The sequence below is a fragment of the Porites lutea genome, chromosome 13, assembly GCF_958299795.1.
Source record: "Porites lutea chromosome 13, jaPorLute2.1, whole genome shotgun sequence".
Classification (NCBI taxonomy): Eukaryota; Metazoa; Cnidaria; class Anthozoa; order Scleractinia; family Poritidae; genus Porites; species Porites lutea.
In genome coordinates, this window is record NC_133213.1 from 622,501 (window position 1) to 635,739 (window position 13,239).

A 13,239-nucleotide genomic window follows, 5' to 3' on the forward strand; every position below is an offset into this window, starting at 1 on the left:
CAGACTCCATATTCTGGGTATCTGGCTTAAGTCTAAATTAAGCCCTAAGAGGTAGATTTAAAGAAACTTTTTTTCTGGTCAGTGAATAATAACCTGCTCAGAGCCACATGCAAGACAAAAATACGTTCTTCACAAGTTGTTCCTGTTTATTTGCCATTTTCTTTGAAAACGAATTTTGACATAGAAACTGAAATAATAAAAAATATAACAAAATAATTAAATAATAACTCAGTGAGTGCTGCTAAGAGGGTCCCCTTCAGGAATTCTTTTTGTAGATACTAAACAGATTTAGGGCTACTAGAGTGAAAGCTTTTTTTATTAGTTTCATTTACGCACCAGCTTTAGCTAGAAGTATCTTTCTGCATGTTGTATCAGTAGCTAAGTCTGCGGGCCTTTTACTCTGTAAGTTTCTCTGGTAAACGTTTGCTCCGTAATCTATAAGCAGTGAGGTACAGTCTTCATATCCGCCTAGAGCTGCAGTATGCAAAGGTGCCTGGTGTCTTTTGATTGCATTAGGATTGGCCCCAGCATGAAGTAACACACATTCTACATAACCTCGAAGGCAAGCGACATGCAAAGCAGTTCCAAATTGATTCCCAGATTTCTCCAGATTCGGCACCCATCTGCATTAGTATTTCTAGGCAGTGAACGTGTCCATTTAATGCAGCCTCATGAAGGGGTGGGAAGGTAACTGTCAATGAAGGATTCACTTCAGCCCCAGCTTCTATTAAAAGACGGGTACACTTAAGGGATCCTTTGGCACAAGCAAAACACAGTGGGGTACTTCCATCTATGTTACGTGCATTTGCTGGTAAAAATTAAGGAAAAACCACCAAAGTAAAGTATAACATTTATTAACGGTACCGCAACAGTCGAGTAGTGGGCAGGGCCATGTTACTCAGTTAACCGTTGCATTCTTAATCTTCTCCTGGAGCATAGCCTGCTAATAGGTACCCTACTTGGAAAATTCACTCGGCTGATGCCTTACTCATCCTGCACCTAACCGATTAGCCTGCCCTCACGTTACATAAATATAAATGAGTGACATTTGTGATTGGGAGGCGTGGTGGTCTAATGTGCTGGAGTCAAGATCGAGCAGGCCAGGTTCGATCCCTGATCAGGTTCATTGTGTTGTGTTGCTGAGCAAGACACTAAAACAGCGCCTCTCTTCCTGTGGGTGTATTTATGAGTTTCGGTGAATAACTTCAATGCTGGGAGTAACCCGGTAATGGACTAGCATCCCATCCCAAGGAAGTAGAAATATTCCTTGTCACTTCATATTACACAAACTGTTTAGAAATACCAGTAAGCACAAGCTTATAGGTCACTGGGCTTGAATGCAGGCTTAAACCGTTTTTATAATTTATAAAACATGCTTGGGACACTATTGTGAAAAATGGTGGGAGCGAGGGGAGGGAGGGAGCATGCCCACCATGGATTAATTAAGTCGTTCCAAGTAACTGGAACCAAATTTCAATGATTTCAATTTCAGATTTCAGCACTGGTGTTTGAGCCTTATGATGACTTATAGGATATTGCCCCCACCCTGCGAGACAGATATCCCCTTCTCTTTCTGCTCAGTGAGAGACGAGGGGAGGAGGGTAGCAGAAAGATAAGGGAATATCTGTCTTGCAAGGTACACAGCCCCTACATCTCTGGTTATGCTGTGTGCGTTGACAAAGACTATAATACTACACAAATTAACCTCCTGATACAGCCATCTCACACAACCCTGCTACTAAAGTATTGAATTGTGATGGCTGCATGCAGAGTGAGTTGGACATATTTTCAGGCTATACAGCAATAGTCTGATCTCAGATGTTTATTTTTGCGTTGCGTTTTTTTCCTTGAGTGTGAGGACCACTCCCTTGCACTCAGACTTTTCAGAGCATGAGGTGAATACTTTGACTCACTGCGATCTCAACAAACTCATGGTAAAATGGAGGGTCTGCGGATAAACTAATACAGCAGTAGTACATACATCAGCTCCTTCAGAAATCAGGACATCTACGACGTCAGGATGACCACCAAGACACGCCCATGTAAAGGTGTCATAAGATCAACAGTTCCACCATTAATATGAGCCCCCCCAAAAAACAGCAATTTTATAAGTTCAACGTCACCACGTCTTGCTGCAATATGGAGGGCTGTTTGCTGATTAATTGGATTAGCAAAGTACACAGAGACTTCTTTACATGTCAGCAAACTCTTTATGTATTCCAGTGGATGCTGGTTATCCCTGATTGCTTGCAAAAGAAACTCATTTGAGTCGTTGTCAGCGGAGTTCTCTCGGGAGGGATAAGCTAGAATGCGATGGTCACTATTATGAATTAGTGCCAATTCTGTATCCCTGAATCTCACCTCGAAGTTACTGCAGCCGACTCCTGGACCATCATCTGTGAAATCGGCCCATGTTGGCTTCACAGGTGGCAACTTCAACTCTGCAAGTTTCTCTAACAGTCCATTGCAAGTTGCAATGTATGTGCTGTACTGTTTTTGCAAGTCAGCCGTACATGCATGTGGTTTTATTATAAAAAGTGTGAGCATTTCTAATTTTTGAAATTTTCTAAAGCATTTTTGGGATGAACAAGAGTGTATAATAATTACTGAGACTACATTTGTTACATCTGTAAACCACGTGATATAGTTGAGTTGCACAGGTCATTAAATTGTTGAGTTGAAAACCATCCGATCTGTATGATGAAGTCATGTGTTGGTTTTCACGTATACAAATTTTTGGAGCCCCCCCTCCTAGCCCAACTGTTTTTTCAGAGCCCCCTTCGGGTGTCTTAAAAATTTTCGGAGGCCCCCTCAATATCTTCACCCCCCTTGTCATATTAAATGAACTTTCCCTTAGAGCATGTTTTTTTTAATCTACAATAACCTCGCACGTTGGAGAGCTGTCCTCAGAGATTTCCAGGTTTGTACTTTGGACTATCTGACAAAACAGTAAATCAGCCTCATTAAAACAGAGAGACACCAAATGTCCCCTTTTGTTTGACTGACTCTCACTGTTAAAATATAATGAAACGATCAACAAGTACAGAGTCCGATTCGTAGAATCTCAATCATGGAAATCCGCGAAAATGATGAGTTTTCTACTCACCGATGGATACAATTCACTTTCTGGCTCAAAAGTATATAACATTGTAGATTTTGGACTGCAATCCATTAGAGTTTCTACTAAAATCTAATATATCTACTAAAATTCGGTAAACTTTATTAAAATGTAGCTGGGGCTCCCGAATGTCATGCAATGTAGTGAATCGTTGCTGATTATTGATTATTTTGTGAGTGCGCTATTTATGGATGAAATACGGCCGGAGAATGACTATCTCTAATCTGCAGAGAAAGTTACCCACTATGAGGATAATGAGACTGCTATTATATTCTTTTGGTCCCCGCAATCAAATGATCCCACGAATTTATCAGAGTAGCGATCTGTGTGAAATTAGACAACGCCGCGGTCAACTGAGAAGTTTGTTTACCCCTTGGCGCTTCCGTGGGAGGATGTTTTGACAGGTGAGGAGCTGCTGTTTTGATTACTCAAATGTTTTTTTCTTTTTTTCGCCAGTCAGGCATAAGCATGTGATACCTCGATACCCCTCTATAAAGCCTTCCCGCAGCACGTACAATTAATTGACTGGGAGTTGTTGGACGAGCACTGTGGGGACTCAACTTCTAGTTCTACAAGTTGTCACTCCACTACCACTCCAATGTGAACTGAGCGGTATGCAGGTATGTCCTTTATGTTGGATAGTTTTCGCGATCGTATCACTTCCACGTTCTTTTAACAGACTTTCGGCAAACTAATTCGAGGATAAATAAAGTTCATGTATGTATTTAGCAAATAATAGACGTGTAAATACAATTTTGATATGCAGGTTGATCCACGCACATAGTACTTGGCAAAAATGGAAAAAATCTAAGGCGTTTTCCTAGCAGTAAATGGAGTTTTCGAACTGTTTATTTGTTTTACTCTATATAGAATCTGGTATAACTTGGAGATGGCTGGTTTTAGCTCCGCTTAACATGTTTTAATTTGTTTCAGTTCGCCGATCCGACGTAAGATGCAGCGTAGGATGACAAGGACCAGGCAACCGCGCTCAGCGGTGAGTTCAAATTATATACAGAAACTAGGGTTTATCTGTTCGTGAATGTTTGGAGTGTCACTAGATGATCCGTCCAAGGTTTTCTAGACATTTTATACGCAAGATGATTATTTTTTCTTCCGAAAGTATCGATCAGATTGTGGATTTTCTTTTGAGCGCGGGAATGTCAGTCTTCCCGCCAAATTGACAGGGCTTACTAAGGATAGAATTAATTGGCTATTAATCTAAGCCAATAAGATTTGCTCTATTATTGTACCAAACATGGCGAACGGGAAATCAACCGCCATCATGGTGCAACAGTGTGAGAGCGTAACACGCTCTCACACTGTTGTACCCTGATGGCGGTTGATTTCCTGTTACAAGTAAATCAGGGAAGAAGTAAAGAGGGAATCTATGGTGGACTGTCACTCGTTACATAAAGGAAAAGTCGTTATTTTGGAGTGGCCAAGCAATAGACTGACTAGAGTACTCAGTCGGAGGTAAATTAAGCTTAAGCTTATTTTTTGATAGCAGAAATGGATTTATTCTACCCTGGGTGCCAGAGCGATATTTTTTAGCGAAGCTGCGATTGTGAGCGCGAAGCCGCGATCGAGATCGTTTCCGAACGTAATTTCTAATTGTGTAGGTGCTGTAAACAAGAAGACCTTCGTTAGCTTGTTTCGGCACTTTCGTCCTTGTTTAATACGCCTAACTTTTTTATTTAAATTCAGGAGTGACCAGAGCTCTCAAGTCTCACAGTTTTGCCGTGAGACACGGTTTTTAGGGCAATCCCACGGTCTCACGATGAGACACAAAAATATCACGGTGAACAAATTCACAAGCCGATGGAATACACTTTCCTTGAATATTTTCAATTTTGCTTTGTAAAATTTTTGACAAGACATAGGCCTCAAAACGGTGATGGACGAAACATTGACCCCCAGTCCATGGAGTACCCTAAATTACATAATACCTCAAGTTATTCTCGCATTTTGATTAGTTCTTACTTAGGCCCGTACCCGTTTTAAACGTCGAATTTCACATGTGCCAAAATTATCTAAATTTATGCTGATGAGAAAAATCTATTGTTTTCGCTCATTTGCATTAGATTCGGCACATGTGAAATTTGACGTTTAAAACGGGCCTTAGGATCTACCAGAGGACAGACGAACGAATGATGTCATCATTTCAAAGGGAAACAGGTTGTTTTGCCCCAGGTTGTTTCGCCACAACTCAAAGTAGCTTTGTCCCAACTTAAAGACGTTTCGCCCCAACTTTAAAGTCATTTTGTTTAAAGTAATTTGTAACATATTTACAAATTACTAGACGAATAAAATGTCACATTGTTAAGATGAGGCTGTTGGTGATGTTTTACTCTCCGCAATCTCTCTTTCCCACCCACACCATGTTGATGATGCGCTGGTTGATCGATGGCCGATCGTATAATCTTTGTAAAACTTAATTACCGGTAATGCTTAATAAACCTTCCATGGCTTTACCTGTAGAGTATCAAACGCCATTTAAACCTGTTTTTTTAAACATTTGCGTGGTTAAAGAGCCATTGAGTCTAAATTTATTTTTTAGATTACACGCGTAAAAATTTTTTGAGAATTATGTACTAGGTACCGGTACTTTTTAGTGCGACTGGGGAGAAACAAGGTACAAAAAATGTCTTGTTGAGGCATTGAATAGGTACAAAAGTCTGGAAGAAGAATGAAAAAGCTGTTTCTTTACTAGAAAATGACTCAGAAAAAATACTTGAGCAGTCTCAGTCAGCAGTTAAGTGAGACTAAACCAAACACAAAATTGGTCTTGGAAATAATTTAAGTAAGAAACCACTGCTTTGTCTCGAATTGAACAAAACCAATTCATTGATTTATTTAAAAAAATTCAAGTTTTCTCAGTCTCAAAATGATTGTTGACACAATTTGATTCATAGCCTGCGAACGCAGACATTTCTGGCTATCGCTTGTCTCCTGCCGAAAGTTAACATCTGTGAACCCGAGCCAGGAAACGATTTCTGTGATGCAATGACTTTTGATTCTCCTTAGCCAATCAGATTCCATGACAGAATGACACTTGAGTGCTCCTCGTAGCGAATACCTTGTGCAGTAGTTCTGGGGCTACTTGAGCTAAACTGCGATTGGCGTTACAGAGATCGTTTCCTGGCTCTGGTTCTCAGACGTTATTTTCGGCAGAGACAAATGACAGCCAGAAATACGTCGTGTTCGCTATCCAAATGCATGTTGCTGTCCATCTGTTGAGAACACAAAAGAAAGCTGAAAAGTTTATATTAATAATGCTGTGAAAGCAATTCCTCTATAAGAGAATGCTAATTTAATAAGCAATACATTTGGTTGAACTAGTGATAATTATTGCAACATTGTTCCCAGGGTCCTCTCTCTACCTCAAGAAAGTAAATGGTTACCCTGGTTATGGCTGGTCACATGTGTGCTAGATTTTAGCAGATGATTGAAGGTCCGAGGGACTGGAAAGTTAAAGTTTGTCTCCACTGAGCTCACCTACTGAACCCAGTAGGGAGCAAAATTTGTAACCCCCCCGTTGTGGATCGGCAAAACTCACAGCGAAGGCTGACACATTCGATGTTGGAGTTCAATGCATTCAATGCTCGGCTAAAAGGTTAACTCTGCATTTGGCTGAATTTTTCCTGGCGACAGTTGGATGGTCTTTGGAATTCTTTGGGTGTGAAAAACTTTGGCAAAGAACTTGGAAATGACGACCACAACAATAAATGGACCGCACAGTGAATTTAATTTTCTTTTTCACTCGGCGAAATCACAACGTACTCATTCATTTAAAGTTAAATACGTCGTACGTGCACCTACAAAGGTAGTTTTGGATTTGACTGAATTATTCCCATCAACAGTTTGACTGTCATTTCCTTGAACTTGACATCAACAACGTCTGTGTGCTGAATAAGCTTGATTAAGCAGCTTATATTTTTCGATTGGCAAAATCACAACGGAGGCATTGATGCATTTGTTTACAGTTTGATACGTCCAGTGTTTGGCAAAGAGACTAGCTTCGAATTTGATTGAATTCATGCAATCGAAAGTTTGACGGTCATTCGATTCTCTTGCAGTGAAAAATTTTGTTGAACATTTGCAAAATCCAGCGGCTTTCGTTTAAAACTGTTTAGTGGTAAATCCAATTCTCAGTCAACAAAGTAGCTCCTGCTTGAAAGCATCCCATCGATAATTTCACGGTTATTTAAATCTTTTGGTGTGAAAAACTGATTAAACTGATCCCTTGCAGGTTGTTGACGGTTATTTAAAAAAAGCAGTGAAATGTAAGCAAAGTTCCCTCTCAATCAACATCTCACACTCACAGAGGTTCAGGTTGAGATGAAGCACTGGTCAGGCAGGATCTCTGACAAATAACTTGCTTCCCTTTCAAAATAATGTCTGTGTAGCAGTGGAACATTCACCTCCCTAGACAGTAATGACAAAATTAAGTTGAGAACCCACCCTCTGTGTGGCTTGGGTTGGCATGCATAGACACCTGACCAGCTGTAACCAGGGTACTTTCTTGAGGAAGAGAGAGGACCCTGGGAATGAGGTTGGTGATATTGTCATACGTACTGTGGATAAAAAAGTCCATAATTTTGATCTTGTCCACATTTGTTCCATAGCGCATGCAGTTTTGGTTAACATGCTACTAAGTCTTATTCAGGAAGACTTTTGATTCAGACCTTTGTGCAACCCAAAGGACAATATCATTGCTTCTGAGTCATTATAATCACCCTGAAGAACCATTCGCTGACTCTTCTTGATGCGAATTACTCCTTACCGTTTCAAGCTCTTCAAAAGTGTATTTTGGTTCTAAGAACAAAATTTTGCTGCCTAGGAGAAAACCATGACACACAAGGCCATGTTTGTTTTCAATCAGCGTGAGCTAAAAAAACCTCCCCTAGAAATCTCTGGGGCATGGGAAAGAGGCAAATAAGATCAAGCTCTGACCTAGGCTCTCATGCAGACTTTACCTTACCCATTTTAATTTGCAAGATTTTCTGGAATATAAAAATAGGTTGCTAATTTGAAGTTCACTGTCACTTTTAAGGAACCTTGTGGAAGATTTCAAGGCGAAGACCAAGAAGGCTTTGAAGAAAGGTTCATTAATGAATTCATAGGTAACATTTGAATGCCTAGTTTTTTTAGCTAAATCCCATGTACTATAATGCTCTTGATAATAAATTATGCTGGGAGGGTTATTTTATAATAAGGGTCCACATGCTATAATACAAGCTTACTACCCTGTGAGTGGTTAGTTTCCAAGCTTACAGTATTTAAAATCAAGTGATGTACATGTAGCATCTGTTCCAGCCCAAATTGGCCTGAGGGGGGAGCGATGGCCTTTGTTCCACCTCTGACTTCATCACCTTTGCCCAAATAAGGCATCATGTATACTCAAACTCTTCAGAAGGAAAAGGCCTTGCTAGTAATACTTAAAGCAGATATCTTTATCTTAGAGGATAACTGCTGTTTTTTTTATTTGGTCCGTGTAAAACACAGATGGTGCCCTCCAGACCAGAGTAAGGGGTAAATTCCACACCGAGGGTAAACTGTAACACTGACAATATTATACTGCTGAAATCACTTAATTGTTAGCTCCCTTTAATATCATTCACATTTGAATTTAGGGCTTACCCTCATGAAAATTTTCAGCATCCACATGTTTCACAACTGATTACACATTTTCACCAACTTTTGGGGACTTCTTTAATGACTCCAGCTCTATGGTTTAGATGCCATAAAAGGCTGATTTAAGGGGACTTTTTTCTTGGGACCTCAAAATGTCCCCACTAACTGAACAGACCCCACAGTTCTGATGTGTTTCCATATCCTTGTCCCCGTAAGTAGGCTGGTGTGAATGCATACAAACGAAATATTAAATTCTTTCCTGACACATATTTGGTCATTAATGTCCTACATATAAAATGCAGCAATCACATTTTAAAAAGGTTCTCTTCGTTTGTAAGCCAGATATGCTAACAAATTGAATGGTTTTCCATGGTTAACAATAATTATGTGTCCAATGAAGACAGATTACAACACTATTGCCCCTATCAGATGTCATCTGAATAAAACAATTTTTTAATGGTGTTTGCAATGTGCCAATGGTTGCTATAACAATGGTACAGTGCTGCTAAAAGATCCGTTAAAGCTCTGAGTTTTTCAAAAGCAACTTAAAAATCAATTCAGTGACCTAGTATTTTTTTTAAAATATTATTTAGAAAAACCCATCAAATTCTCTAGATAGTCTAATACATGATAGGAGAAAAAACAATACTGTAGAACTTGATTTACTTAGGAAAGAGCTGTAGGAATCGAAGTCTACACTATAGATTTTTTAGAATTTTCTTAGTTTATGAATGCGAAATAACTAATCATTCTTATTTGCATACAAAAATATCAGGGTGGGTCACCAAGCTAACTTTTGACATTCAAGCTTTATTTCTGGTTATCGCAATTTACACTCACATTTCTGTTTCTGGTGTTGTGTTTTGAAGAATTAACGGCTGACTTGACAGCTCATCCTCACGAGCGAAAAGCTTCACACGTTCTTATTCAGAGAACATGTACAAGAGCATTTCTGAAATTGGATTTCACATTGTTCTGTGAAGTTATGATGTGCAAACATTCCAGAAGATAATCATTGCTTGAGATTCAGACTGCTTACCGTGATGACTGTTGGAAATGTCAAAGTATTATGGAGAGAATTCTCTTGTTGGATGCCACTTTTAAGGAAACTGATTTATTGATCCAGACATGTTGATTAGTAGTTGTTACACTGGTGCCAAATCACCAATGCTAGTTCTCCGTACAATCCATTCAGATCATATATACCGGTATTTTTCATAAAGAGCTTGGAGTGTGTTATATAGAAAAGATTAGCATGTGCCATTTTCTGGATCAGTTATGTTAAATTTACTTGAGGAGGCCATATTTACAACTTGCACATGAATGCCATTGTACGTGGTATCGCATGTTTTTCTTATACATGTAGGTAATAATTTTGCTTGCGTGCATCTTGGGATTCATTCTCAGCACTGCCAAAAAACCCTTTTGAGCCTCCAGAGCTGCAGAAGGATTTAATCTGCACCAGTTTCACTCATTGAAACAGATTAAAAAGTTGTGACCGTGGAATTTATCTATTTATCACCAGGCGAGCCAAAACCCAGTGTGACCAGCCTTTGTGACTTTCCTTTAATTTTGATAGCAATATTAATTAATGCATGTGGCCAATCTGTAAGTAGTCTGTATTTTGTACCTCAGTCTGCATTTTACCACTGGCCAGTGACTGCAGTCTGCAGTTTGCATTTGAATGGTGAGCAATTTTCCATCCCTGCAGGCTAGGCTCCATGGTAAGATTGTCCCAAACTACTGATGCTCTCTTGGAAAATAATTTTTTAACTGAAAACAAAGAAATCCAGTGGAAGGCCAACAAATGTAGCTATTTATGATTATACAGCTATGTTATTTTAGGTTTAATTTTCCCTACATTATTTTCTGTAACAATGCATTTGTATAATGTCACTGTAAGTTTGTAAGTATATTACCATGTAAGTGTGTAAATTCGCTATTTGTTTTTTTTGTTTTTTTTTTAATTACTTTATTTATTCTGTGTAATTTTTGTTTCTTTTCTGTGTGTGTATTACTTGCAATAAAAAAAATAAATAAATAAATAAATAAAAAAACAATGCATTTGTATAATGTCACTGTAAGTTTCAAATCGATCATTGTTCAAGCTTCTGTATTGTCCACATGCACACTTTTTGTTACATGTAGATAATTATAAATCTTGTATAATTATATTTATTATGTTGTTGTTTCTTTAGGGAGAGGCGTGTTCACAACAAAAACGTTTTCCAAAGATGATTTTCTTCTAGTCTACAAAGGAGAACTTGTTACAGCAGATGAAGGACATCGAAGAGAAGACTCGTATCATCCAGACTTGGGAAGCTTCCTCTTTTTTTTTAAAGATGGTATCAAGTGCTTTTGGTAAGCCTGCTAGGAATACAGTCTTTCTTTCGAAACACTGACAAAATAAAAATGGTTAGTATAAAAATTTTTATATGGGCAGCAGCCAGGGGACGGCCGCCGGGGAGGCCATTGTTGATACAGGAGGTCCCTGGGTCCCTTCCTAGATCACTACATGTACACAGCTGGATGGACCAGAGATTTGAGCTTACTGACAGTCTTACATTCGTACGGCTCATATAAGGTATCAGTATACCCCAAATGACCATAATTTGTTCGTGCCACATTTCATGCAAACCCCAGTAAAGTATATATTTTCTGAAAGCTTAAGAATTGTAGATTACGAAGGTATATTCATTAAAATAAAAAAGTTAAGGCTTTCTGAATGTAACATCCTTATAATTTCCCCAAAGTACATGTTTAAAGGTTCACTAAACAAGTTTGTTTCCGGTTGAATTCAAGTGGGAGGACGTGACCAGCATTGCTACATGTGACCCGACTAGCTTGGTCTAACATGTGATTGCAAAGAGGGAGCTAACTGCTGCAACTTTTGCATTTTCACAACTATTCAAGATTAGTGGAGACGTATAATAATCGCTCAGATTGAATAGAAACCAGAGCCCATATAATTATATGGCTGCAGGAAAAACTGAAAAACCACATCAGATGCCAAATTCAAAAAACTCCTAGTATTTTTGATGAAAACTGAAAACCAAATGCTAAGAAATGGAAAATCTGCAAACTGCAATGAAAAGCGATCTCAAAAAATAGCCAAAACTGCACAGGACTCAAGCTTAACTTTTGTTACCAGTGGGGTGTCTTGAAAACAAAGACCCCTAAGACCCCAAAACTTGATACCATGGGTGCATTTTGCAGAAACAAGTGCTTTGTTTTTGCGTGGCTTCTGAAGGATTTGTACTGACGGCATGTAAGAAGAAAATGTTTTGTCCGCAGTCTCCAAACTAAGAGAGCTATCTATTTGATGAAAACTCCATTTCAACTACACCATATTTTAAGCTACACAATATTTTAACGTCTTTACATGTGAAATCTGACTCTTATGATCGCTCAGGAGTGGGAATGTATTCATGCAAAAAATCGTCTTGAAAAACTCGTGTTTTTTGTGTTTTGCTGTGAAGGAACAAATTTATTGACACTATTTTGGTGAACACATTTTCCATCTGATGACTGAAATATTTTTCAGTCGCAAGTTGGCGCCTGCCAAAAAAAATTTATTTCGGACCCTGAGTACTCCTCTCCCAATACTCCCGGAAAAATCACACTCCTACCCAGAAAAATCACGTTTTTGTGAGGTGAAAAACATCACTTTTTTTTTTCTTTTCCGTGTAATTTTTCATGTGGACAATAATCATAACACTTTACATTATTAAGTTTAAGTCTTTTGTTCGTACTTTCTCTTCTTTTTCCCCCTTTTTTAGAGTTTTAAAATATGGAAGCACCCCCTTCTCTTTAATCTCCCGTGGAGAGCACAAGGCTATAGCTCACAAGGTTGACAAACTGACAACTGTACTGTACTCCCCCTTTCCTGAGGTTCCTTCCACCCGCCCTAAAAAAAACTTGTCTTATTCGGGGGTGGGTGGGGAGGGGTTTTAGAGTTAATTTGAAATTAGACTCAAGTATTGTCCAAATCATGTCCGGATCTTCTTTGGAAATCTATAAATGGCTTATCGCTGCATGATTTTTTCCGGGGGAGGGCGACATTTTTCCAGAGGTACTGTTAGAGGCCGGGAGTACTCAGGGTTGCCAGATGAAAAATATGTTCGCCAATAAAATTTTTCTTTCACAGCAAAAGACAAAAACGCAAAGTTTTCCGAGACGATTTTTTGCATGGAAATATTCCTACTCCTGAACGATCACAAGAGTCAGTGTCACGTTGCTGTACAAAGAACATTTAGAAATTTTTAATGACTTTTTTGTTTTCGTAAAATGTAGCCTTGTTTCATTTTGATTGCGTGATTATAAATATCCTTTTTTGGATAGCCACACAAAGGGTTGTTTCAGTTTAGTTTCCTTTTCGTCATCAAAGTATATTAGGTCTTTTTCCACGCAAACATTTTAGTTTTAAGGAGTTGTCCCTGGAGCAAATTGGAGTTTTAAAGGAGTCCTTTGGAGTTTTTCACAACTTG

At 38.8% G+C, this 13,239-nt stretch overlaps 1 long non-coding RNA gene and 1 pseudogene across 1 annotated transcript; one reads left to right on the top strand and one right to left on the bottom strand.

The window, feature by feature from the left end:
• LOC140923535 (uncharacterized) overlaps positions 1-13,239 on the bottom strand; it is a 45,776-nt pseudogene that overhangs the window by 616 nt on the left and 31,921 nt on the right.
• LOC140923733 (uncharacterized) lies at positions 4,388-11,082 on the top strand. The gene is made up of 3 exons (XR_012164182.1): positions 4,388-4,591; positions 8,172-8,241; positions 10,951-11,082. It is a non-coding gene; the product is annotated as an uncharacterized lncRNA (long non-coding RNA).